At 48.3% G+C, this 25,771-nt stretch overlaps 1 protein-coding gene and 1 pseudogene across 1 annotated transcript in view; both read left to right on the top strand.

Moving 5' to 3' along the window:
* Positions 1-10,370: 10,370 nt before the first annotated feature.
* LOC100454091 (interleukin-9 receptor-like) lies at positions 10,371-16,349 on the top strand (annotated as a pseudogene).
* Positions 16,350-22,620: 6,271 nt separating this feature from the next.
* Positions 22,621-25,771, top strand: part of TUBB8 (tubulin beta 8 class VIII) — a 33,219-nt gene continuing 30,068 nt past the window's right edge. The window contains 1 exon segment of the mRNA XM_054521845.2: positions 22,621-22,780. The gene's annotated coding sequence lies outside the window, so the exon portion shown is untranslated.

Raw genomic sequence — 25,771 nt, 5'->3', positions numbered from 1 at the left:
TTTTCATGATAGTGAGGCGGTTTTCATGAGATCTGGTGGTTTAGATGTGTGTGGCAAATTCCTCCTCTCTCTCTCCTGTTGCCATGTAAGACGTGCCTAGCTTCCCCTTCACCTTATGCCATTATTGTAAGTTTCCTGAGGCCCCCCTAGACATGCAGAGCTGTGACTCAATTAAACCTCTTTTCTTTATAAATGACCCAGTGTCAGGTAGTTCTTTATAGCAGTGTGAAAACTAACTAATACCTAGTCAGAAAATTTCTTTTAAGTAAGTCTTCTGTCTAAACAAAAATAGCTTTAAGAAGTTGATAAGATTAATTCAGGAGATAGAAGATTCTGGTTAGAATTGGATGTTAGGTTAAAGACAGGGTCCTGGGGTGCTAAAGAACAAAGTAGAAAGAAAGCCCTGGGGACAGGGAAGGAATTTGTGCTTTTTTCATACAAAAGGGAACTTCTGAGAATAAACATGTAGTCTCATGACTTTATTATTTTCCTAAAGCCAGAAACTCTTTATTTTGCTTTTCTTTAACAAGCTACACTCATTATTCAGTTTAAGGTCATTCACTGAGCAGCCATCCCTTAATACAGAGTTTATATCCCAGTAGATTCAATTTTAAAACAAAGTTCCCTGAGATAGTATCTATATTGTATTTTAGACCAAATAGTGGATCATGTATACTAGGGTTTCCTCTACCCCACTAATATTGTGATTTTACTAAGAAAATCTCTTCATTATTAGACCTGATTTGTTCTTTAACATTTCACTATTATTTATTATTTTTAGTTTAAGTCCATTTCCAGAAGTTTTCTACTACACATAATTTTATTAAGGTATTTAAATTGGATTCGGTTTAATATCATTTTAAACAAAACCTTCATTTTTGTCTTTGAATTAGTACCATATTTGCTTTTTAGAAGTAATTACTATTTCCTAGCACTCAGCAATTTAAAAAAATAACTGGCTTTGTAGACAAATCAACTTTTGCAAATAACTTATGCAAAACTACTTATTTAAAATTTCCTAGGGATCCCCTCTCCTGTTTTGGAGAATGAAGTGTGTGTGTGTGTGTGTGTGTGTGTGTGTGTGTGTGTGTGTCTGTGTGTGTATGTGTTTAAACCAACAGGCAAATTTTGCAGAATGACATTTCTTTCTCTTTTTATTGGGTTAAAAGCTAAAAAAAATGACTGAACTTATCCATTAAGAGTCACAACATTTTCATGGTTAATTGGTGGTCTTTTTTCCCCTGAGATTAATTCAATATTCTGTTCTGTATTAATTTCCCCCAGAAAACTTATGCTATAATGCATCTTGTTTTTATATGCATTCTAACCATTTTCTATTTTTATATTTAGTTGTTTAAAGAAGACCTTAAAGAAACACAAATTGGATTTTTCAGATTTATTTTCTCCATTTTTTAATTATGGAAAATTGCAAACATAAACAAAAGTCAGTGAAGAGAGGGAGTGATTCATTTTCATGTATCTCTTATCCAAGTTTAACAATTATGAACATGTGGTCAATCTCACTACATTTTTAAATATTTTTACTTTAGTTGGCTTGTTTTTTCTTGTGTTTATTTAAAATGCTCTAACTTTATCTCCTGTTGTAGTCAACATTTTACCCTAATTTTTGTGTACAAAACTGACCATGTTTCTCAATTACTTTAAATTTACTGTTAGTGGGAACCAATTTGTTTGGTTTTGCTTTCTCAGGCATTATTCATACTTCAAGGTGAACATTTGGATGGGTGTTCGGGGACTCTTAGATGTGTCGACAAGAAAGCATTTCTGATTTAGGCCTACCTGGATTCTGAGTAGAGGAAAAACTGGTGAAACCAGTTTGACTGACATAGGAAATGTGACTAAAAATAGTACATTTTTCAAGTTCAGTGAAGGTTGAAAATGACAATTTTAAGTTTCCTAACAATGGCTACACCATCAACTCTATTCCTTTGTGTTTTTCTTTCTTTGTATAAGAGGAACATTGAAGCAAGGAGTCAAAATATCATTGACTGTGTGAGGGAGGTTGGCTTCTGTTACTTTAACAAGCTCTCATTTTCTTATTCTTCCTAGTGTCCAAGGAATGCTGTGGATATTAGAAATTTATTAACATGTCAGCAAGTCATAGGTTACTGGTTCATATATTTTCTACAATTAATTAATTAATGACATTAATGATGCAATATGGGTCATATTAAACAGCGTCATATAAAAGTTAGGACAAATTTAAAAGGGTATCATATCCAGATATCGTATCTGCAGACCTGTGCCTCCCACTCCATGAAGCAGACAAGAGCCTTGTCCCCCCAGGCACAGCTGCAGCTGCCCAAACCACGGCTGTGGACCCAGGCATCCCTGCACTCTTGGGAGCCCCCAGGAAGGCCCCCCCTTTCCTCACAGGCTTGGATGTGCATGCTCCCACTACCTGGCTTCTCCTTGCTGTCAGTGCCTGCTCCAGTCTCAGAGCAGACACTCTCACAGCCCAACCAGGTGTGCACACAGTCGGGGCAGTGCTGACATGCCAGCCCCCAGCCTTGGCCCACTACAGACTTTGGGTGTGGATAAGCATAGGAGGGAAGCCAAGGGGAGCTGAGGGCAGCTTGGTGCTGGCCTGCAGGCACACCTTGGCACCTATAGCATGGGTGCCATGAACAGCAGCAGGAGGCAAACAGGTTCCTGGGCAGAAGTGGGTGGGTCCCTAGTGAAGCCCCACCTTCAGGCCAGGAGGACCTTAAGGCTGGTGACTGTGCTGCCAATGCCATGGATCAAGATGGGAACTTGTGGTGCCTGTTCCCGGCCCACCCATGGCCACACATGGACCAATCAGTGCGTACTTCCTCCCCTCTGAGGCCCATAAAAGCTCCTGGCTCAGCTAGAGTTGAGCAGGCATTAGGACAACCAGCTGCAGAGAGGAACTGTCCACTCCAGGGCCTCCTCTGAGCTATTCTGTCCCTCAATGAAGCTCCTCTTCACCTTGCACGCCCTCCACTTGTCCACATACAGCATTCTTCCTGGACACAGGACAAGAACTCAGGACCTCCCAAATGGCAGGGCTGAAAGAGCTGTAAGACAAACAGGGCATAAATACTCCCCTTGTTTGCCACGTTGCAGGCAAAGAGAAGGAGAGAAATTCTGTGGCCCTTTAGGGTGCCCGGACCTGGGCGCTCCCCAAGCCAAGGCTGTGACTCCCTCTTTGGGGCCCTATGGTTCCTGAAGCCTCCAAGCTTCATGGTGCCACTGCATTCCTTAGTGCCAGCTGTGGAGGCTGCTGGCAGTGCACTTGGTCCAGCCACAGCCTCATAGACAGCCAGCACCCGTGCTGGCACCAGGAGCTGCCTGCCCTACTGCAGCATGCTTGACTGTGTGCAATGGCCAGAACCCACACTCACTCACTCACACACCTCTCACCACTCCATGCTTCGCTCGCCCTTGGCAGGCGTGAGATCCAGGCTGGTAGCATGAGCCAAATGCAGCCTGCCAGGCCAAGTGAGCAGAACGAGCCCAGTGGGCCTCAGCAAAACTCAGGGAAAGGCGCCATTGGCCACAGAGGTTTCCAGCCAGAAAAGTGACACCCCAAGGATCCTGTAAGAATGCCTGGCTAAATTTTTTTTTTTTTTTTTTGAATCAGAGTCTCACTCTGTTGCCCAGACTGGAGTGCAGTGGTGCAATCTTGGCTCGCTACAACCTCTGTCTCCCGGGTTCAAGCAGTTATCCTGCCTCAGCTTCCTGAGTAGCTGGGATTACAAGTGTGCACCACCACACCTGGCTAATTTTTGCATTTTTAGTAGAGACAGGGTCTCATCATGTTGGCCAGGCTGGTCTCAAACTCCTGACCTCCAGTGATCCACCTATGTCAACCTCCCAAATTGCTGGGATTACAGGTGTGAGCCACTATGCCTGGCCTTGTATTTTTGGTACAGACGGGGTTTCACCATGTTGCCAGGTTGGTCTCAGACTCCTGAGCTCAAGTGATTCACCTGTCTTGGCCTGTCAAAATGCTGGGATTATAGGCATGAGCCATTGTACCCAGCCAGAAGGCATTCTTTAAGAGCACACAACACAACTCAAATTTATGTGTTAAAATTGTTTATATGTCTGTTTCTATGTTGAGTCCATAATACCAAGGGCACAGTCTGTATTTTATTCATCTCTGTATATGCCTTACAAACAGTAAACAGAACATTTATGTCCAAGTGAATAAAGGAGTGAGGAGATCGATATTTATATATAATGTCTATACACCAAATCACTTGTTTAGAGTACTTAGACATAGCAAACTTATTTTGAGTGAGACCACTAGGTTGTAAAACAGTGTTGGTCTTTGTAAGTGATATTGGAGATGAAAATTTGAGGATAGTAGTTGTTTATGTACTTCCTGTGAAGTACTACAGGCCACGCATTGATTATTAGAAATTCATTACCCACTTGTGAAGTTTTAGAAAGAGAATGCTTACAGGAAGCACATCATGGCGAAGGTTCAGGAAAGAGGGTAAACACCAGGGACGAGATTGCATCTGCATATATTTTGTCTACAAGGGCAGCCCCTAAAGACTTCAGAGCACACAGTATAAGGGCATTGCAGTGTTAGTGCACCAAGAGCGCCTAAGAATATTGTGCAAATAGAAAGCATGTGTGTGGTGAGAATTAACCAGAAAAATAGCCTTTTAAAGAGTAACCTTTATCTGGAAGTTTGGAAAATTGAGTAGTTTTGGTAACTGAAGATAACTTTAAAAGTTAAGTTGCCTTGAAAATATAATTTTGCAACACTAAAAAAAGTTGGAATAATTCTCTCTCCTTTTTAGTTGTTTTAATATCCTGGACCTGTGTGCAAATAATTTATTTTATTTAGCTAGATGTGTTATTTTTTAAATTATTAACCTTATAGAAATATATTTCTTCTTTATATTTGAATATGAAATGACACACCATCTTTATTTCCTAGCAGTTGATGAGGGATACTCTGCTCTCATTTTAAGATTAAGAGGTTGCTAAATAAGAAAGCAGCAGGCTGGGAGCATGTGCCTGTAGTCCCATCTACGTGACTTGGGAGGTCGAGGTGGGAAGATTACTTGAGCCCGGGAGTTTGGGGCTATAGTGCATGATCGTGCTTGTGAATAACACTCTGGCCTGGGCAAGATAGACCTTGTCTCTTTTAAAAAAGCAATTAAAATGAGATTTTCAGAAAACACTTATTTGCACATGATGTTGCATATGTGAATCCAGTGTTTCAAAGAGCAGCATGAAGAGGTAGAGACTGAATTTGAAGACACATTTATTCTGTATAAATCAGACCATTCAATCATTTTCTTGCTAGACAGGAAAATCTTTCTCCTTTCCTAGTAGCTTGATATGTTAACATTACTGGGAAAGATTCTTAAGCAACAGTTTCCATCCATGTATTATTTTTAGCTGGCTCTGAATATGTAAAGAGCCCTAGGACATAGTATGTCTCAGGTATGTATTATTTTTTTGTCAGTCATAGCTTGGATGAATATTTTCAATATATCAGCAATCTACACAAATGGCCTGCTACTGTTTAGTTATTTAAGAAAAACCCTATGCCACCCACCTCCCAGCAGGGGTGTGTGTGTGTGTGTGTGTGTGTGTGTGTGTGTGTGTGTGTGTATGTGAGTGTGTGTGCGTTTTCCCAAGGTTAGGATTTTGTTTCAAGTTGGTGATGAATAATGAGAAATTGAGCTAGTTGTAGAATAATTTACTCTAAAGCTTTATAATGTTCTTTGCTCTGGGGTTATCTTATCTTGGGAGGCAAATCCAGAAACATCAGTGATCAGTTCTGACTGACCAGGAAGAACAGCCCCTTCTGGCCACCTTCTAGAGAACCTGTCTACCTTCTAGAGAGCCTGTCTACCTTCTAGAGAGCCTGTCTACCTTCCGCTCATTCTGGATTCCACTCAGGAATTTTATCTCATGTGCAGAGGATCTGGCCTGAGGCAGGCACCCTGGGTGAAGGGGGAGGAGATGCAGACACACTATTTCCTGGAGGGGAGGGCCTGAGCAACAGCTCCTGAAATATCCTCCTTGTTATTTTCAAATGTTCCAGGTAGCTGGAGTCACGCTGTAGTGCTCCTCAGTACCCCCCACCCCCACTGGAAGTTAATTAGTCTAAGAAGTTAGATTCTGAGAACTGGCTGGTTATATGGTTGTTGTTTATATGCAATGAAACATGAGGGGCCCACAGTAGCTGCAAAAGTATAGAGGTATGAAATCTATTTACAATGAATATTTGATGAACTGTAAACACTGTAACCAAATTGCATATCCCAGCTGTATTTCTTACATGTGATGCACTGTATGAATCAACGGTCTTAGATGCTGTTTTAAAAGATGTAATATGTGATTCCTGTGTTCAAGGGATTTAACATCTAGTTGAGGAGTGAAATATTAAAAGCAAAGATGCAGACACTCCATAGGGAAGTATTTATTTAAATAAAAAATGACCTAAATTCAAGAAGGGAAGTCTTCGCTGTGAGCTGGATTTATTAAATCTTAGAAAAGAGCCTGGAGAAAGACTTTGAAAAGTTAATAAGATTTATCTCAAGTCTTTCTAAGAAGCCAGGAAAATTGAGATTTATGGAATGAGGAAAAAACTAGCAAAAATGCAACATACTTGAAGTCTTCCTAGAAAGGCAGAAAACTGAAAACTAACTTACCTGATCCTTCTTATACCTTAGATTATGACAAAACAATGAAATTGGCTTAACAAGGCTTGAATAACATGAAGGAAAGAGATTCTGTGACGGTCCCTGGAGGAGGTGATGAGGATGGGAAATGTCAGTAGTGCCCAAGCCAAGGTCTGTATGCTGAGCTGTTGTTAGACACCCAACCCTGCAGGTTTTCTCCAAAAACAAGTTTATTTTTAAATGAGTGATTGATTGAGACAGAGTGTTGTGCTGTTGCCCAGGCTGGAGTGCAGTGGCATGATCTCGGCTCACTGCAACCTCCGCCTCCTGGGTTCAAGTGATTCTCCTGCCTCAGCTTCCTGAGTAGCTGGGATTACAGGTGCCTACCACCATGCCTGGCTAATTTTTGCATTTTTAGTATTGACGGGATTTCACCATGTTGTCCAGGCTGGTATCGAGCTCCTTACCTCAAGTGATCCGGCCACCTCAGCCTCCTAAATTGTTTGGATTACAGGTATGAGCCACCGCTCCCGGCCTCCACAACAAGTTTAGTTCATACATGACAGACATGATTATTTCTATGCCTGCTCCTTTCAGCATGGAAAGGACTTCACTCTAAGGGCAAACTGAACATGACCATATCAGAGAGCTGCAGGACTTACCTCTGGTTACTTTTAAATGTTCTTGATTTTCAGAAGTGTGAGCATTTCTCTTAAAATTCCAATGTCTTTTAGAACTAAAGATGATCAAGATGCTTCAGAGAATAAAGGTCAAATGTACTTTAGGGTATAATGACCTGTCAGTCTTTCTATTTTAACAAGCATCACTGTTTTATTACACACTTGATGTATGATATGTTCACAGTGAAGCTTTCTTTTGCAAATTCATCTGCAAAAGACCATCGAGTATCTACACATATGCCCTTGTGTTTTGATAAAGAAAAACGCTCTTGAATGTGGTTAATGAAACTCTGGCTTATGTCTCTGAAGAAGTTATTTGAAACTGTATGAAGAAATACATCTTTCTAGATGAGATCTATATGAACAAGCAGGTGTATCTGGTTGAGTAGGGGTACTGTCCTAGCCCAATGATCCACATTTTCTCATCTTGATTCCTTTTACTGTTGCTTTGTTCCAGAATAGCAACTTTTACCTGCTAAAAAAAAATCTGATGCTAGAGACCAGGTTTCTGCAGATGGCATAGAAATTTGAATTTGAGACAGCTTAGAAACAATTTAGAGACTTAAGGTAAAATGTGGGGCATTTTGGTGTGTGATGAATTATTTTTAAAATTTAAAAATTTTTAAATAATTTGGCTGCTAAGCTCTTCCTCTTAATTTGTGCAAGCAGGAAGCCTGAGTGAACATTTGGATCTTGCAAAGTCTCACTTTGCCCTTCTATAGGGTCACATAATTTGGGTATACAACAGACTCTGGATCCATTCGTTGTATAAATATCTTCTCCAATATCATTCTATATTTCTTTCTGTCCTAAGAACTGACTGATATGAATTGACAAGATTGTTTGTCTCAAATCCAAAACTTTGTTCACATTATAATAAAAAATTTAAGTGAAAACATTATGAAATATGGAAATTAAAGTCTCCATAGTATATCAGTACATTGATAAACTGTAATTTACTAGTGTAACTAACAATTACAAAACATTTAGCATGGTACATTGCATTAGCAGTGCTAAGTTTATGCATTACTCAAAAGGTGTTCATATAAAATTTAGGATTTTTGCATAACATTATTCTTATCCCCCTAGCAATACTACATATTAAGCTGTCACAATCTAAACATGCATGACAGATCATGAATATAAAAGATGAAATACTATTTTAGATACTATTTATACACTGAGATAATTTATTCTATGCTGGGATGATTAGATGGGGTTCAATGAAGTGATTAATACATTTACCAATATGCAATGGAAGATGGATGTATTTGCTTTGATTTTTTTAGTCTCCCTGCTCAAAAGAGCATTTCATTTTCTTTAGGATTATGAAATAATTTTGGATTAGATCCATGTGAGAAAGTCAGAGAAATGTAGTTAGCAGAATTTCCCAGAGTTCCTAAATCCAAAACTAATAACATAATAGTTTGGGTAAGGGCATACTAATGATGACATCCAGTTCTAATCATGAGCTACAGGTCATCTGAGATCACTTAACAAATAAGCAGGCAGATTCTTAGAGTGTAGGTCTTTCCCAATTATCCCAGCATTGTAATCTTTTAGAGCTGCCTGTAAAAGATGTCTTGTCCAATTATCTCACTTCATAGAGGAAGAAACTAAAGGTTAGCCCAGACCTGCTGGCTTTTTTTTTTTTTTTTGGCAGGGGTCCTGCTCGTCACCCAGGCTTGAGTGCAGTGGCATCATCTCACCATCCCAGTTCGTTGCCACCTCTGCCTCCTAGTGACATCCACGAGCAGGGAGCCTGCAGGTCTGGGTGTGTGCACGTGCCCTGACTGCCTGGCCCTGTGGTCAAGGATGGTGGAAGGCAGCTCTGCCTGCTCTGCCTGCAGCTCTGCCTGCAGTCCAGTGGGTACCTGGATAGGCTGCCAGGAGTGGGTTGGAGTGGGGTTAGAGTAGTGCCTGCTGCCTGTTGAGGGTGTGTGGGTTCCTTAAGGGTGTGCATGCTGTAGTCTGCGTGCATGCTGTAGTCTGTGTGTATGCTGTAGTCTGCGTGCATGTCTGGTTTTTTTCTCCTGCTTATCACTAATCAGTCTTGTGTAACCAGGTTGGCCCTGCTTCCTGCCTACGGGCTATGGGTGTATCACTGGAGCTGCAAATGGGGTGATAGGGCGTCAGCAGCCTCCCCGCACCCAAGAGCTTCCTGACACCCAGCCCCTTATCTCCAGCCAACCTCTGGCTCCTCCAGGGATCCTGGGACTCAGGCTCACACTCCAGCATGGGGGGCTTTGCCCTTCTGGTGGTGCTGTCCTTTGGAGGCACCTTGGGACAGGGGTGCAACAAAGTTAAGGAAGTGCCATCTGTTGCATGGATACCCCACTGCCACTCTTGTCCACCTTCCTGGGGCAAAATCCTGGGATGGGTCTTTATTTAAGAAGACAAAAGGGAGAGAGAATGCATACAGGCCAGGAGCAGTGGCTCATGCCTGTAATCCCAGCACTTTGGGAGGCCAAGGGAGGGGGTGGATCACTTGAGGTCAGGAGTTCGAGACCAGCCTGGCCAACATAGTGAAACCCTATCTCTACTAAAAATACAAAAAAATTAGTTGGTTGTGGCAGCAGGAGCCTGTAATCCCAGCTACTCAGGAGGCTGAGGCAGGAGAATCACTTGAACCCAGGAGTCGGAGGTTGCAGTTAACCAAGATCACACTACTGCACTCCAGCCTGGGCAACAGAGGGAGACTCCATCTAAAAAAAAAAAAGAATGCATAGAAGTTGTCTGTGTGACCCTGGGCAAGTCATTTCCCCTCCTTCCCTCCTTGAGAGTCAGCTCCTTGCCTGTGAACGGGGACAGTGCTTCTCCCTTACAAAGCTGTTGTGAGAATTAAAGTAGAAAATGCACCTGTGGTGGTTGTTGGTGGTAAGTGGTTCCCCCAATCCTGACTCCCCTGCAGGATGAGGCCTGGGCCCAGGGACAGGGGATGGGCTGGCAGAGGATGCCCATCCTAGAGAGGAGCCTTCTTGGCAGACATGGAGACTTAGCTGAGTCAGAGTCCAAGATCTAAGTCTGAGGGTGCATCTTACACCCTGCAGCCATGAGTCTGCAGCTGGGTCAAGTGGCCTTTCTGAGCTTCAGTTCCTTATCGGTGAAGCCTGGGCAGTGGTGCCCAGCGTCTTTCACAGGACACAGTATGAGTGCAGATGGAGACCCACTGAGCAATCTCCTGGGGACAAATTCATGGGGAGCACCCCTCCAGAGAGGGATGGTTTGCACAGGGCCCTCAGAGCAGTCCTTTGCAGGCTGGACTTTGGAGAGTGAGGCCCTGAGGCGAGACGTGAGCACCTGGTTCCTGGCCTGCACTTGCGTCTTTACCTGTGTCTGCTCGGGAGTCTCTGTCTCGGGGGATGGACGAAGTGAGGGCTGGGCACTAGTGTCTGTAGGAGGTGAGTGGATAACTAGGGCATGTTTGGGGGACTGGGTTGTCCGATGTCCAGTCCCTAGGGAAAAGTTTGGCCCAAACTGGGCTGGGGCATGTCCTCTAGGGGTCAGCCTGGACCTCGGTCTCTATTCTCCCTACCTTTACCTCCCTACCTTCAGTCCCTGGACCGACCCTAGCCTCCCTTCCTTCACCCTCTTGATGACTGTCTGGGTCTGACTTGCCCTTGTACCATGGGTCAGAGCCCGCCACTTCGCAGGCCTCCCAGTGCTTCTCTGGACAGATTCTGGGATCATTCACTGGTGACTGCCCTGCTAGGGTATCAGCTGTCAGATCCCTCTGCAACCCCCCAACTCAACTCTGCCCTGAAGCACTCACGGTGGGCTCCCAACCGTCACTGTCTCCAGGGCCAAGGGCCGGAAACTTCACCTGCCTCACCAACAACATTCTCAGGATCGATTGCCACTGGTCTGCCCCAGAGCTGGGCCAGGGCTCCAACCCCGGGCTCCTCTTCACTAGGTGAGCGTGGAGGGCCATGCCCACCTGGACAGGGATGAGGGTGAAGTCCCCAGGATGGCAGCAGCTACACCAGGACAGTGTAGCAGCCCCGTGGTGCTGACACTTGCCCTTTCTAGCAACCAGGCTCCTGGTGGCACACATAAGTGCATCTTGTGGGGCAGTGAGTGCATTGTAGTGCTGCCACCCAAGGCAGTGTTCCTGCCGTCCGACAATTTCATCATCACTTTCCACCACTGGATGTCTGGGAGGGAGCAGGTCAGCCTGGTGGAGCTGCAGTACCTGCCCTGGAGACACGGTATCAGCTATAGACCTGGGGCAGGACCCCATGCCAAGAACATCCTGGCTGCTTGGGGGCTGGGGTCAGGGCCCTGCAGCCTGTGACCCATGTGGCCCCATGAGTGTTCTCAGTCCCTGCCCAGTGAGATCCAGGCTGGGGACAGGCTTGTCCCCTGGGAGGAGAAGGCACACATGGTTATTGCAGGGGCAGGGTATTGGCAGAAAATAAAGATGCAGGGCTGCTAGTTGGGGCAGGAGCTGGCATTTCAGTCATGTGAAATGCACTTCAGTCATACCAGGAAGGACTCCAATAAGATGCTGGGAAGAACTTCCAGCCGCAGACTGTGAAAGAAAGGGGAAGCAAGATTTAGAAACCACCTAGTCTAGCTGCAGAGGCCAGAGGAAGTCATTGCTGTCCTGTTCCGCCTGGGGCTTTTCTGGACCAGTCTTCCTGTGAGGTGCCTGGTCTGAGAGGGCCTTGACCATGCCCTTTGGGTGTGCTGACTGACATACCCAGACCCATGGGGCTTCAGCCTTACGTAGATTCACTCTGTTCCAGTGAAGCTGAACCTACTCTCTGACTTGCAGAGCAATGTCAGCTCTGGCCACTGCATCCTGACCTGGAGCATCAGTCCTGCCTTGGAGCTGATGACCACACTTCTCAGCTAAGCTGTGCTTCAAGAGGCAGGAGAGGTAACACTTGGACTGGCTTCCCCTGGGGTCCTCTCTCCTGGGAGCAGCAGTCCAGGGCAGACTGCCCACTCTGAATAAAGAGATGTCAACTTGGAGTGATGAGGAGGGGAGGAACTGGAGCCAGGTGTGTGTGTGAACACACACATGCTGACATGCACATGTGTGTGCTTTGTGTGTGTGTGTGAGTAGGGTGAGTGTGCCTGTGTCTCTGTGAGTGAGTGCACATAAGTGTGAGTGTGCATGTATGTGTTTATGTGTGCACACGTGTGCACTGAGGCTGCTCACAGCCCTTGGCCCTTCCTGCCCACAGTCCCTCTGATCCCACCCTGGGGGTGGCCAGGCAATACCTTTGTTGCTGTGTCTGTCTTTCTCCTGCTGACTAGCCTGACCTACCTCCTGTTCAAGCTGTCGCCCAGGTAGGTAGCTGATGTGTGTGTGTGTGTGTGTGTGTGTACATGTGTGAGCGGGTAAGAGTGTACATGTTAGTGTACGTGTGCAGATGTGTCACTGTGTGCATGTGTGAGTGTGTGGTGGGTGGGCCGTCAAGGGCCACCCTTGTCTGGTTCCTCCCCTCCCCTCTCCACTGTCTGGTCCTGGATGGGGTGGGCTTTTCCAGTCTCCATCCTGGGCCAGAAGAAGGTTCTCAAGTTGCCAGGGGAGAGAAGGGAAGGGGGATCTGAGGCAGAGGCTGAAGATAAGGGCAGCTTGGTCCCGACCAGACCCAGAGTCACCGAGATCAAGAGCCAGAGGTCCTAGTCTCCTGCCTCTGGAGGAGCTTGGTTTGTTCTTTTGTTCACACATTATATGAAAGGTCAGTTGGGGCATCTGGTGTGCACAGGACCCTGTTCTCACCCTGGCCAATGCCTTAGAGAACAACATGGACAGGGACCCTCCTTAAATAAACCATCCTGCCTCATGCACCACATGTCAGGTTACAAGAGGGGGTGCAGGGGCCATGTCAGGCTGCAGATGTGAGGAAGAGGGTGTGGGTAGATGGGTGTTGGGTGGGGCTAAGCGGGAGGGTGCTTGGCTTCTCCTTGGAGCAAAGGAAAGTGTGAAACTGTGTAACACGACCTAGTTTATGTTTTGAGGAATGGATTGCTGGGACAAGGGGACATAGGGGACCTGCTGTGGGCCAATGGGGGCCAGTGGGGTGCCCACAGGGAGATGATTTGGCATTAGCCAATGAAAGAAGTGGAGATAGAGCAAGATGGAGGGAGTTGCAGGGTCTTAGGGGGAGAATAGAGGGGACGTGTGACTGGATGAGATTTGAATGGTGACCCTGAGGTGGGGAAATGGGGGACATCCTTGCGGGGAGGTTGGCGAGGTCTATTTGCACCTGTGGGGTTGGAGCCCCAGATGACATCCTTGTGGGAGGGTCAGTGGATCTTTGGCAGCAAGTCTGGTGCTCAGGGAGACACTGGGTGGGGTGGGAGCCACAGACCTACTGATGTCAAAGACGAGGTTCCTGGAGGTGCTGGCTCCCTCTGTGGGCTGAGGACCCGGCTGGTAACTCCCCTTTCTGAACCCAGCATTGGAGGTCATGCTGTAAAGGATGCCTGCCTCAGTATAAATCAGTTCTGTGCGGCCATTAGGCAAGGAGGCCCAGTTGGGTCCTGCCCTGAGAGTGGGTTGGGATGTGATGAGATGGGAGAGAGGCAGCGGCAGGGATGAGCTGGGTGGACCTCCTGCTGATGGAAGGAAGCTCAGCCTCTGCAGTGACCTCAGGCCGCCTGGGTCCCCATAGGCCTCTGACTGGCCTCTCCTGGCCTCAGCGTGAAGAAAACCTTCTACCAGAATGTGTCCTCTCCAGCAGCATTCTTCCAGCCCTCTACAGTGTGCACAGTGGGAACTTCCAGGTGTGTGCAGAGACCACGGCAGGGCGTTGGGGGCAGGTGTTGCCCAGAGCTCCGGCCTGCCCAAGATGTTGGCTTTCAAGAGGGTTGGTGGCCAGTATGGGTGCTTGGAGCCTTTTTTGTATATTCAGTGTATTTCAATTTATACACTGTGTCTCAAATGGGGAAAAACTAGCTTTATTCTCCATTACTGATTTCTTTTTGTTCTCATGTCTCCAGTTCCACTGTTGACGGAAAAATGTAAATTTCTCATGACTTATCTCTGTCCCCTCTGGTTTGCAGCTGTCTACACCCACCATATGCCTCACCTCCTCCTTCTGCGAAGGTGTCTGTCCTGTGGCTGTGGGGAAGGGTCTGTGGTGTGTGCGCTGCCCTTGGGGCTCTTACTGCCTCTGTGCTCCTGCTCTGCCTGGTCCCCTGGTCTCCCCGGATCCCCTACTGGCACCACAGCTGAGGAGTGGGCTCTTCACTTCCCCATCTGTGGCCCTGTTGGGCCCCCACAGCCCAGGCACCAGTGAACAACTTGGGGGTTGCATCAGCCCCTCCCCTCCATGCTGGGCTGGCAGTTCATGCCCCCTGGGTGGGAGGAGGGGGAGAGGGAGGGCTCCAGTGAGTGGTCCCTGGTTGTTCCCCTCAGACTCCTCACTTTGGGCAAAGGACAAGAAGCAGTGAGGGCCCCTCCCTGGGTTCTGGGCCAAGCTGACCCCTCTTCTCCAGGATCTTCACTCCCTGTGCCTTAGGGCATCCCTGGGCCCTGTGTGGCAAGGATGTCCCTCCACACCGCGGCTCCAGCTTACTATGCAGAAAAATCCTTTTCTCTCTCAACGAGGAGCCTAGTTTTCAAGATTTTTGTCCAAATATTCAATTTGAACCATAAACCGGGCACCAGGCTCTTGGCAGAGTCTCCCCCTTTCCCCTAGGTGGTAGGTGTGACCATCATGGGCCTGGGCAGCCGAGTACAAGGCTGAGCAGGACACAGATCACGACTGTCCCCTGGACTGTCATCCTGTTGCAGGCACCAGCTCTTCCCTAGAGAACAAGGGCACCTGCCAGTTGTTATTTAGACCCTCGGGTGGGGATCTGGTGCCGTAGGTTTGTCTCCAGGGAGCAGTGCAGTGATGGAGGGTATGGTATGTGTGATCCATGGGATGGAGGCTCCTGGTCCCACCAAGGGAGCAGCTTCCTTTTGGAGGTGGGGGCCTCCTGTGGCCCCACAGAATGATCCAGGTCTGCTGGCCATAGCCCAGTGCTTTGAAAGTCACCAGTCCTGACAGCGACTCGTGTGTGTGTGTGTGTGTTTGTGTGTATATGTATGTGTGTGTGTGTGTGTGTGTGTGTGTGTGTGTGTGTGTGTGTGTGTTGGGAATGCCCAGTCTCTGTAGCTGCTGAAAGGCTCTGAGGCACATGCTGTCAGGAGTTGGCTCTGTCCTGAGCAGACATCACCATCTGTACCTTGGTTCAGGCTGCTGTGAGCACCAGGCCCTGTGCTGGGGGAGTGGTGAGGGGCCTGAAGGGACTCAGGGTCCCATGATGACGCTGGGCTGGCACATGGAGGCAAGAGAACTTTCAAGACACAGGCACTGCTTGGCCTCTGGGTGTGGACTTCAGAAGGGCTTCCTGGAGGAGGAGGGAGGCTGGGCTTGCCAGAAAGGAGCCAGCTCCTCCCAGGATGAGTTCTGAACATGCTGCCTGAGCCCTTCCCTCCTTCCACACTCTGTTCCAGACTTGGATGGGGGCCCACAGGGCAGGTGTGCTGCTGAGCCGGGATTGTGCTGGCACCCCACGAGGAGCTTCGGAGCCCTGCATCCAGGAGGCCACTGCACTGCTCACCTGTGGCCCAGCGGGTCCTTGGAAATCTGTGTTCCTGGAAGAGGAGCAGGAGGGCACTGGGAGCAGCCTCTGGGGGAACCTGAGCTTGGAGGATGTGCTGCCAGCAGAGTGTAAGGAGTGGAAGGCACAGCCACTTGCCTATCTGCTATAGGAGGGCTGGGCCCCCATGTGCCTCACCAGGCCAGCTCCCCCAGACTCAGAGAGCAGCAGTAACAGCAGTGACTACTGTGCCTTGAGCTGCTACGGGGGATGCCACCCCTCAGCCCTCCCAGGAAACACACAGAGCCCTGGGCCCATCCCAGCCCTGGCCTGTGGCCTTTTCTGTGACCATCAGGGCTTGGAGACCCAGCAAAGAGATGCCTGGCTGCTGGCTGGTCACTGCCAGAGGCCCGGGCTGCATGAGCACCTCCAGGGCATGTTGCTTTCTTCCGTCTTCAGCAAGGCTCGGTCCTGGACATTCTAGGTCCCTGATTTGCCAGATGCATCATGTCCATTTTGGGAAAATGGACTTAAGTCTCTGGAACCCTTGTCTGGGACTGAACCTCCTGAGAATGGGCCCCAGTAGTGGTTGGAGGTCCTCTCTGGATGGAGGCTCAGGGGCAGCTTCAGGGAGGAAGGATCCCTCTGCTCAGTGCCTGTGGGGAGGAACCTCTACCCTCAGCATGCTGCCCACAGGTTCCTCCTTCCGTTGTCCCTTTTCTTTATGCCTGACCTCTCTGAGAAGAGGAGTATGGTCTCTCAGCTGTTCTGCCCTCATCCCCTTAAAGGGCCAGCCAGGGCCCAGTGGACACAGGTAAGGCACCATGACCACCTGGTGTGACCTCTTTGTGCCTTCCTGAGGCACCTTTCTAGAGATTAAAAGGGGCTTAATGGCTCTTCCAAAGTGCTGATGGCTGGGAAGAGAGGCCAGAGGAGGAGTGAGGGGTGAGGTTTGGCCAGCCCTGGGCTTTCTGGGCTCTAGGGACAGCGTGGTGGAGGCTCAATGACAGTTTTGGGGACAGCAGGATGGAGGCTCAGGGGCAGCTCTGGAGACAGCAGGGTGGAAGTTCAGGGGCAGCTCCAGGGACAGCAGGGTGGAGGCTCAGGGACAGCTCTGGGCTAAGCTCAGGGTGGAGGCTCAGGGGCAGCTTCAAGGACAGCAGGGTGGAGGTTCAGGGACAGTTCCTTGGAGGCCAGCGCCCTTCTTCCTCCTTGTCCTCATCCTCCCATCTGCTCCAGGAAACTGAGAGCTGAGGCTGGAGCTCCCAGACAGTCAGTGCTGGAAGTGACCATCCAGCAGTGATGGTAGCCTGTGAAGGGTCCTGCTTCTGTCCTCAGCCTCTCATGGGGTGGGCTTAGGGAGGAGCTGTGGTCTGGAGAGAGCAGCAGATGGAGCAGAACGTGCCTGCATTTGTTTCCTAGGGCTGCCGTAACAAAGTGCCACAAAATGGGTAGCTTAGAACCACAGAAATTTGTTGTCTCACAGTTCCAAAGTCCAGAAGTTGGAAATAAAGATGTTGGCAGTGTTCCTGACTACATGTTCTTAGGCTCCCATGAAACAGAAGTTGATACAAGGCCAAGCAAGTTTCCCAGACAAGGCTTTATTAAGTCTTATTCCCCTAAAGAGACATATTTAAGGCAGAAAAGAGACATATTAAGTCTTATGCCCTAAAGGTTGGCCAGGAGGAAGGATTCTTGGATGGCTCTCCAAGGGGAGTGCAGTGGCGCGATCTCAGCTCTCTGCAACCTCTGCCTCCCTGGTTCAAGTGATTCTCCTGCCTCCACCTCCCAGTTAGCTCGGATTACAGGCGCCAGCCACCATGCCCAGCTAATTTTTGTATTAAAATTAGCACCTTAAGGAGGGTGACATGCATAATTTATGAGTTAGGTGAGTGTCGTTACACCTACAGGGTGGAGTGAAGGGTGCTCAGATGCAGTAAAGAATCGTGCTAACACATACGTTGCATGATCAGAAAATAGGTGAAAAGCCCATACCTGGGTGGGGACTTTAGTATTATAATGAGGCCGGGGTAAGGATCGGTCATTCTCCTGGCCTCGTGCACAAGTGGGTGATAGAGTCAACTCCCTTGAGTAAGACTTATGGCCAAATGCTGCTTATCTTAGTGTATTTCAGACAGTTGGCAAGGTCTGGCCAGCGAGTGTGGCACCTGGAGGGTGGTGCTGCAAGGGCTGGTGGTCAGCGGGCATGTACGGAACAACACGTTAGTGGGGGTGGGCCGAGTCCCATTTCTACTCTGTCTCAGCAGGGCCATGCTCCCTCTGAAGGCACTAGGGAAGGATCCGTTTCGGGCCTCTCTTCAGCTTCTGTTAGTTTCTTGGCTTGTGACAGCAACACTCCATTTTTTTTTTTTTTTAAGATGGTGTCTTGGTCTGTCGCCTAGGCTGAAGTGCAGTGGCGTGATCTCAGCTCTCTGCAACCTCTGCCTCTCCGGTTCAAGTGATTCTCCTGCCTCAACCTCCCAGGTAGCTTGGATTACAGGCGCCAGCCACCACGCCCAGCTAATTTTTGTATTTTTAGTAGATACAGGATTTTGCCATGTTGGCCAGGCTGGTCTCAAATTCCTGGCCTCAAGTGATTGCCCGCCTCCACTTCCCAAAGTGCTGAGATTACAGACATGAGCCACTGCACCTGGGCATGTCATCTGTATATCTTTTTTGGTGAGGTGTCTATCTTTTAATTGGGTTGTTTTTCTTTTTGTTGTTAGAATTTGTTTGTATATTTTGCACACAAGTCTTTTTCAGGTTTGTTTTTTAAATATTTTCTCTCAGTCTGTGGCTTGTTTTTTGATTCTCTTAACTGGATATTTCACATAATAGTCATTTTAAATTTTAATAAAGTCCACATTATCTTTTTTTATTTTATGAACTGGCCTTTGGTATTGTATCTAAAGACTCATCACCAATCCAAAATCATATGGATTTTCTTCAATAACTTTTACAATTTTATATTTGAAAATTTAAGTCTACAGACTATCTTGAGTGATTTTTTAGGGGTGAGCTATGAAGTTTGTACCTACGTTCATTTTTTTCCCTGTGGTTTCCGATTGTTCTGTTGCCATCTGTGGAACAGACTTTTCTTTCTCCATTGAATATTTTTGTCCCTTTGACAAAAGCAGTTGAATATATTTATTTGGGTCTTTTGGGTTCTGTATTCTATTCTGTTTCTCTATTTGTCCATTCCTTCACCAATATCACTCTCTTCATTACTTTAGCTTTGTGGTAAAGCTAAAAGTAATGAGTGTACTGCTCCTAAACAAGGAGTATCTGCATTTATTTATATATATTTTTATTCTTCCCAACCATGATCCAAGGTTTTCTGAATGCATATTTGGATGTATTTTGTTACATTTATACTTAATAAATTCAATTTTGGGGGTGCTATTGTAAATGGTATTTTTTTTTAATTTCAAGTTCAAATTATTCCTATACATTATTGCTGATAGAAAGTCAGGCAGTGCATGGTGGCTCATGCATGTAATCCTAGCACTTTGGGAGGCTGAGTTGGGAGGATCACTTGAGCTTGGGAGTTCTAGACCAGCCTGGGCAATATAGTGAGACCCACCCCCCCAATAAAAAATAAAATAAAATAAATAAATAAATAAACAAAAGAAAATCAGGTGGGGCCTGGCACGGTGGTTCACACCTGTAATCCCAGTGCTTTGGGAGGCTGAGGATGGAGAATCTCTTGAACCCGGGAGCTGGAAGCTGAACCCAGGAGCTGTGATTATGCCACTGTCCTCAAGCCTGGGTAACAGAATGAGACCCTGTCTCTTAAAAAGAAAAGAAAGAAAATCAATTTAGTTTTGTCTACTGGCCATCTTCTTTTTCTTTCTTACTTCCTTTCTTTTTTTTTGAGAAGGAGTCTCGCTCTGTTGCCCAGGCTGGTGTGCAGTGGCACAATCTCAGCTCACTGCAACCCCGCCTCCCGGGTTCAAGCGATTCTCCTGCCTCAGCCTCCAAAGTAGCTGGGATGCCAGGCACGCGCCATCATGCCTGCTAATTTTTATATTTTTAGTAGAGACGAGGGTTCACCATGTTGGCCAGGCTGGTCTCGAACTCCTGACCTCAAGTGATCCGCCCGCCTCAGCCTCTCAGAGTGCTGGGATTACAGACGTGAACTGGCCATCTTCTTTGATTACTATCTCAATGCGTTCCCGTCAAGGCGCAGGATGGTGGTGTCCAGTTCCGTTGAAATTTCCAAAATCTCGGCCTGGAAAAATCCAGACGCTGATTTTCAGAGATTCTCCAGAGCTGCCAGGGGGCGCCGGGCCCTGCCAAGGCCGGAGGGCTGCGCGCGCGAACCGTGTCCGAACCGCACGGCGGCGTCCAGGGGCGTCCACTGTGAGGACGGAGCTTCCTCTCAGCACCCACCCAGGAGGGGCCGGGGCTTCGGGACACCCGAGGACTCCTGGGGCCGCGTCCGCTGTGAGCACAGGGAGACGCTCCGGGACACCTGGGGCCGCCGAGGAGAAAGTGAGAAAAAGGCTTCCTGCCGGCGCTGTGACTGCGGCGGAGCGAGCGCGGCGCATTTCCCGTCTGGCCATTTGTACCCGGACTTCACTTTGTACGAGCGTCCGTTCATGGAGGCTTGGGCGGCTCACCCCCAGCGCAGGGCAAGATGCCGGTTACAGATGCGATTTTGTTTCTGGGGAGAGACCCTGGTCCCGGGAGAAGAGGAGGAACGTGGAGGCGCTGTTGTGCCGTCGGTCGGGAGGTTGGGGACTGGCAGGGGCCACAGCCTGAGACCGAGGAAACAGACGCCCCCGATCAGTGCTCGGAGGTTTTTTTTTTTGTTTTTTTGTTTTTTTTGAGACGGAGTTTCGCTTCGGTTTCCCAGGCTGGAGTGCAATGGCACGATCTTGGCTCACTGCAACCTCCGCCTCCCGGGTTCAAGCGATTCTCCTGCCTCAGCCTCCCGAGTAGCTGGAATTACAGGGACCCGCCATCACGCCCAGCTAATTTTTTCTATTTTTAGTAGAGACGGGTTTCACTATGTTGGCCAGGCTGGTCTCGATCTCCTGACCTCAGGAAATCCACCTGCCTTAGCCTCCCAAAGTGTTGGGATTACAGATGTGAGCCATCTCGCCTGGCCAGTGCTTGGTGTTTTAAGGCTTATCTGTTAATGTAGTGGAAACAACACAGGAAAATGGAAAAGTAGCACATTATCATGCTCACTGCACTGCACTCCAATCTGGGAGACAGCGAGACCCTTTTTAAGAGTAAAAAGAAAAGAAAGAAAATAAATTGAGTTTTGTCTACTGGCCATCTTCTTTTTTTCTTTCTTTTTTTTTGAGACAGAGTCTTGCTCCCTTGCCCAGGCTGGAGTGCAGTGGTGCGATCTTGGCTCACTGCAACCTCCTCCTCCTGGGTTTAAGCAATTCTCCTGCCTCAGCCTCCGGAGTAGCTATCTGGCTAATTTTTGTATTTTTAGTAGGGATGGGGTTTCCTCATGTGGGCCAGGCTGGTCTTGAACTCCTGATCTCAGGTGATCCACCCGCCTCTGCCCCCCAAAGTGGTGGGGTTACAGGCGTGAGCCACCACGCCCAGCCTTTTTTCGGTTTGTTTTAAGAGAAGGTCTTGCTCTATCACCCAGGCTGGAGTACAGTGGTGTGATCACAGCTCACTGCAGCCTCGGTCTCCTGGGCTCCAGCAATCCTCTGGCCTCAGCCTCCCAAGTAGTTAGGAGTATAGGCACCAGCCACCATGCACAGCTAATTAAAAAAAAAAAAATTTGGCCGGGCGCGGTGGCTCACGCCTGTAATCCCAGGCGAGAATGACATTGGGAGGCCTTGGTGGGGGGGATCACCTGAGGTCAGGAGTTCGAGACCAGCCTGGTCAACATGGCAAAACCCGGTCTCTACTAAAAATACAAAAATTAGCCATGCATGGTGGTGCGCGCCTGTAATCCCAGCTACTCGGGAGGCTGAGGCAGGAGAATTGTTTGAACCCGGGAGGTGGAGGTTGCAGTGAGCCAAGATCACACCATTGCACTCCAGCCTGGGCAATAAGAGTGAAATTCCGTCTCAAAAAAAAAAAAAAAAAAAAATTGGCACAGACAGCAGAATCTCTTTACGTTGCTCAGGTTTCTCTTGAACTCCTGGGCTCAAGTGATCCTTACACCTCAGCCTCCCACAGTACTGGGATTACAGGCGTGAGCCACTGCATCTAGCCTGGAGTCTCTTCTTAACTCCCTTCTCCCTTCCCCTTCTCCTTCCCCTTACTTTCTTCCTTCTTCTTTCCTTCTTTCTTTTTATTTATTTTCTTTTTCTTTTTTTTTTGGATACTGAGTCTCACTCTGTCGCCAGGCTGGAGTGCAGTGGCGCGATCTCGGCTCACTACAACCTCCGACTCCCGGGTTCAAGGGATTCTCCTGCCTCGGCCTCCAGAGTAGCTGGGACTACAGGCGTGTGCCAACACGCCCAGATAATTTTTGTATTTTTAGTAGAGATGGGGTTTTACCATGTTGGCCAGAATGGTCTCGATTTCCTGACCTCAAGTGATCCACCCGACTCGGCCTCCCAAAGTGCTGGGATTACAGGCGTGAACTGGCCATCTTCTTTGCTATCTCCATGCGTTCCGGTCAAGGCACGGGGATGGTTGTTCCAGTTCAGTTGAAATTTCCAAAATGACGGCCTTGAAAAAAATCAAGGCTCTGATTTTCAGAGATTCCCCAGAGCTGCCGCGAGGGGGCGCCCGGCCCTGCCAAACCCGGAGGGCCGCGCGCGCGCGAACCGTTTCCGGTCCGCACGGCGGCGTCCTGGGGGGTCCACTGTGAGGACGGAGCGTCCTGTCCTCAGGACCCACCCGGGGCTTGGGACACCTGGGGCCGCGTCCGCTGTGAGGACAGGGAGACGCTGCTGCAGCTCCGGGACACCTGGGGCCGCCGAGGCAAAGGTGAGGAAGAGGCTTCCTGTCCCCGCTGTGAGCGGAGCGAGCGCGGCCGCGTTTCCCGTCGGGCTGTTTGTACCTGGACTTCGCTTTGTGCAAAAGCGTCCGTGGAGGCTTGGGCGGGTCACCCCCAGCGCAGGACAAGATGCCGGTTACCAATGCGAGTTTGTTTCTGGGGAGAGACCCTGGTACCGGGAGAGGAGGAGGAACGCGGAGACGCCGTAGGGCGGTCGGGATGTTGGGGACTGGCAGGCGCCACAGCCTGAGGTCGAGGCAACAGGCGCCCCCGGATCAGTGCTCATTTTTTGTTTGGTTTTGTTTTTTTTGAGACGGACTTTCGCTCTTGTTTCCCAGGTTGGAGTGCAATGGCGCGATCTCGGCTCGCTGCAACCTCCGCCTCCCCGGGTTCAAGCGATTCTCCTGCCTCAGCCTCTCCAGTAGCTGGGATAACAGGCATGCGCCAGCACGCCCGGCTAATTTTGTATTTTTAGTAGAGACGCGGTTTCTCCATGTTGGTCAGGCTGGTCTCGAACTGCCAACCTCATCAGGTGATCCACCCACCTCGGCCTCCCAAAGTGGTGGGATTACAGGCGTCAGCCACCTGGCCTCGTCAGTGCTCCGTGTTTTCAGGCTCATTTGTTAACATAGTGGAAACAACACAGGAAAATGGAAAAGTAGGCACATCATCATGCTCACGCCACTGCACTCAAGCCCTGGGCAAGAGAGTGAGACCTTGTCTCAAAAAACAAAAAGAAATGAAAACAAAACCAAAAAAAAATTGTGTGCGTCTAATGGAAGTGAACTCGTCAACAACAGTTTTTCTTTTATTGAGAAAGTCTGTTTAATTTGCAGTGTATTTGTAATGGTACATAAAATGACATCTGTTTTATAAACATTCTCATCCTAAATTAGTTGAAATGTATTAACTATATCAAGCTTTGACATGATACCATAAAATTAATTGAAGAAAGTCACTACTCTTTTTTTCCCTTGGCCTTGACCATTTTAAATAAAATCAGATTTTGTTAAGGTTGCTTAATACTGAGCTGTAAACCCCTCTGGCTCTGCGGTGTCTTTTCTCATCTTTTTTTTTGCTTTTTTTTTTTTTTGAGATGGAGTCTCGCTCTGTCTCCCAGGCTGGAGTGCAGTGGCGTGATCTCAACTCGCTGTAACCTCCACCTCCCAGGTTGAAGCAATTCTCTGTCTCAGCCTCCCCAAGAGCTGGGATTACAGGTGCCTGCTACAACACCCAGCTAATTTTTTTTTATTTTTAGTAGAGATGGGGTTTCACCATCTTGGCCAGGCTGGTCTTGAACTTCTGACCTCGTGATCCACCCTCCTTGGCGTCTCAAAGTGTTGGGATTACACGCGTGAGCCACTGAGCCCAGCCTCTGTTTTTGACATGGAGTGTCACTTTGTTGCCCAGGCTGGACTGCAGTGGCGCGATCTCTGCTTACTGCAACCTCCGCCTGCTGGGTTCAAACACTTCTCCTGCGTCAGCCTCCTGAGTAGCTGGGATTACAGGCCTGCATCACCACACTGGGCTAATTTTGTATTTTTAATAGAGGTGGGGTTTCACCATGTTGGCCAGGCTGGTCTTGAACTCCTGACCTCAAGTGATCCACTCGTCTCGGCTTCCCAAAGTGCTGGGATTGCAGGCAGGCCTGAGCCACCACGCCTGGCTGCCTTTTTTTTTTTTTAATTAAAAACAATTTTTTTTGTTTGTTTTTTGAGATGGAGTTTTAGCTCCTGTTACCCAGGCTAAAGTGCAATGTCCCGATCTTGGCTCACTGCAACCTTTGCTTCCTGGGTTCAAGCAATTCTCCCACCTCAGCCTCCTGAGTAGCTGGGAATACAGGTGTGCACCAGAATGCTGGCTAATTTTGTATTTTTAGTAGAGATGGGGTTTCACCATGTTGGTCAGGCTGATCTCTAACTCCTAACCTCAAGTGATCCACCTGCCTCTGCCTCCCAAATTATTGGGATTATAGGCGTGAGCCACTGCACCCAGCCTTTACATTTTTATTGATTGACTTTTTTTTTTTTTAAAGAGAGAAGGTCTTGTTCTGTCACCCAGGCTGGAGTGCAGTGGTGTGATCATGGCTCACTGCAGCCTCGACCTCCTGGGCTCCAGCAATCCTCCTGCCTCAGCCTCCCAAGTAGCTTGGACTATAGGCACCAGCCACCATGCACTGCTAATTTAAGCAGGATCTTTACGTCGCTCAGGTTTGTCTTGAACTCCTGGGCCCAAGTGATCCTTACACGTCAGCCTCCCAAAGTGCTGGGATTACAGGCGTGAGCCACTGCACCCAGCCTAAGGTCTCCCCCACTTTTTTTTTTTGAGACAGATTTTCACTCTTTTTTCCCAGGCTGGAGTGCAATGGTGAGATCTCGGCTCACTGCAACCTCTGACTCCTGGGTTCAAACGATTCTCCTGCGTCAGCCTCCCAAGTAGCTGGGATTACAGGCATGTGGCTAATTTTGTATTTGTAGTAGAGATGGGGTTTCACCATATTGGTCAGGCTTGTCTCGAACTCCTGACCTCAGGTGATCCCCCCACCTCGGCCTCCCCAAAGTGCTGGGGATTACAGGTGTGAACTACTGTTCCTGGCCCTGCAGTATTTTTCTTTTTTCTTTTTCTTTTTTTTTGAGATGCAGTCTCACTCTGTTGCCCAGGCTAGGGTGTAGTGGTGCGATCTCCGCTCACTGCAACCTCCCCTTCCTGGACTCAAGCAATTCTCCTGCCTCAGCCTCTGAAGTAGCTGGGACTACAAGTGTGCTCCATGATGCCCGGGTAATTTTTTGTGTGTTTTTAGTAGAGGTGGGGTTTCATGATGTTGGCAAGGGTGGTCTCAAACTCCTTACCCCAAGTGATCCGCCTGCCTTGTACTCCCAAAGTGTTGGGATTACAGGCATGAGCCACCATGCCCTGCCCCTGGGGTCCTTTTTTAATGGGGATCTCTAAGGGTCACTCCAAGCTTTTCTATGCTAATTGGT

This window comes from Pongo abelii, chromosome 8, assembly GCF_028885655.2.
Source record: "Pongo abelii isolate AG06213 chromosome 8, NHGRI_mPonAbe1-v2.0_pri, whole genome shotgun sequence".
Classification (NCBI taxonomy): Eukaryota; Metazoa; Chordata; class Mammalia; order Primates; family Hominidae; genus Pongo; species Pongo abelii.
This window is presented reverse-complemented; position numbering and strand designations above follow the sequence as displayed.